Source organism: Arachis ipaensis, chromosome B1 (assembly GCF_059453495.1).
Source record: "Arachis ipaensis isolate K30076 ecotype BB chromosome B1, ASM5945349v1, whole genome shotgun sequence".
In the NCBI taxonomy this organism is placed as follows: domain Eukaryota; kingdom Viridiplantae; phylum Streptophyta; class Magnoliopsida; order Fabales; family Fabaceae; genus Arachis; species Arachis ipaensis.
The window spans coordinates 121,552,519-121,554,976 of NC_142436.1; positions in this window are offsets into that span (position 1 = coordinate 121,552,519).

The following is a 2,458-nucleotide window of genomic DNA, read 5'->3' on the forward strand; positions in this document are numbered from 1 at the left end:
TGTTTGAGTGCGAAGAGGTCAGGCTGGACAGCTTAGCAATTTCTCCAACTTCTTGTATTCCTTCCACTTTTGCATGCTTCCTTTTCATCCTCTGAGCCATTCCTGCCCTGTAATCTCTGAAATCACTTAACACACATATCAAGGCATCTAATGGTAATAAGAGAGGATTAATAATAAGCAAATATAAGTCCAAAGAAGCATGTTTTCAATCAAAGCACATAATTAGGAAGGTAAATGTAAAACCATGCAAATAGTATGAATAAGTGGGTAAAGAGTAGATAAAAACCACTCAATTGAGCACAAGATGAACCATAAAATAGTGGTTTATCAGGGCGGGTACCCGCGGGAATTTACCTGTCGGGGAGCAGATATGGGGGCTGATTTTCACCCGCGGGGACGGGGGACGGGGCCCCGTATAATAAACGGGGCGGGGGCAGGGGTAGAGGTCCCCGCCCCGTGGGGATCCGTTAAATTCCCGTTTGTGTGAAAGGACGAAAATATCCATGTTTTATATATATAACATGTAACCTAACCCTAGCCGCCGCATACCGCATTCACAAATCACACATCCTTCCCTAATCCCTATCCCTGCTTCAGAGAGTGAGAGTTCCTCTCCTCTGCCTCTCCACTCCTCCTCAAGCGCTCAGCCCGTTGCCCCCTCCTGTCTCTTTCCCGCCGACCGCCGACCGCCGACCGCTACCTTCCACCCTCTGGGTCCCTCAGCGCCGCAGTCAAGTCTCCTCTCTTGTCCACTCCTCCTCAAAGTTCAAACCCCAGACCCCGCAGTTCAAGTCTCCGCCGACAGACCTCCCACCCTATGGGTCCTCAGCGCCGCTTCCCACCCCAGACCCCCTGAGTGGCTCGGTCGCTCACCGCAGGTGTCGAGCTCACCGTCGCGGGCTCACGAAAACGTCGTCTTCTTCTCCTTGTCGTGGCAGACTCATCACCGGTCATCATCGCTGGTCTTCTCCTTTTCTCCGTCGGGTAAGTCAGCCTGTGGTTTCTGATTAGGTTAATTGGATTTCTTAATTTCTGATTAGGTTAATGAATTTCTGAATTTCTGATTAGATTAATGAATTTTCGAGTTTTGAATTTCTGAGTTTCTGATTAGGTTAATGAATTTCTGAGTTTTGAAATTCTGAATTTCAAATTAGGTTAATGAATTTCTGAATTTCTGAGTTTTGAATTTCTGAATTTTTGATTAGGTTAATGAATTTCTGAATTTTTGATTAGGTTAATGAATTTCTGAGTTTTGAATTTCTGATTAGGATAATGAATTTCTGATTAGGTTAATCTGATTTTGATTCTGAATTTCTGGTTTTCAATTTATATTTTTGAGTTAAGTTGATATGATTTTGATTTCTGATTCTGATTTATATTTCTGAGTTAATATTGAGTTAATATGAAGTTTGGTTAATCTGATTCCGATTCTGAATTTCTGATTTTTAATTTATATTTCTGAGTTAGGTTGATGTGATTTTGATTTATATTTCTGAGTCAATTTTGAGTTAATCTGAAGTTAGGTTAATGAGATTCTGATTCATGATTTATATTTTAGATTAATGTGATTCTGATTCATGATTTATATTTTGGGAAAAGTTTACGATTTTAACTCTTAATTGTATTCTTCTTTTTGATGTAGGATTCAAACAAATCGGAATCTACCATCACTACCATTACATCATGAAAAAATATTGAGGATTCTACAATGTGATAAATTATGCTTTGTAGTTTTTGGATATGTTTGATACTTTGGTTGTTTTATGGATATGTTTGATATTGTTTGTTGTTGTTGTTAATGTCTTTGGAGACTATGAACATGTTAATGTCTTTGTTGTTGTTAATGTTGTTAATGTCTTTGAAAAAAAGAAACATGTTGTTAATATCTTTGTTGTTGTTAATGCTTTAGAGACAAAGAACATGATGATTGATATGGTTTTTTCAATTTTTTCCCAATTTTTTTAAATTTGTTTAATTTTTTAAAAATCCGCGGATATCCGTGGAGTCCCCGATCCCCGGCGGATACAGAGTCTCCGTTACCCGTGGTGGAGACGGGACGGGAATGGGGACTGGATATGGAGGCGGGGGGCGGGGGGCGGGGGGCATGTCCCCGCCCCGTGGGTACCCGTTGCCATCCCTATACAGGACGCAGCAAAAGCTTGACTTTAAAAGTCTCTCATCCAAGTCTCCTTCCTCAAAGGAGTAGAATCACATAGTGAAAAGAGTAAAGAGAGTACAGAGAGCTTTCAGTATATTTAGAGAGAGTATTTAGTGAATTTAGTGTTATACATGAAAAAAAATTATAAACATGTGTTTAGTAAAAGTGATATGTGATTAACTGTCGGTGGCATAATATATTGTCAACTATTTGGGATAACATAATTATGTAAGTTTATTATTTTTGCTAATCTAGAGCTTATTATTTGGTTAATATAATTTTTAGTTTAATTATTTTGGT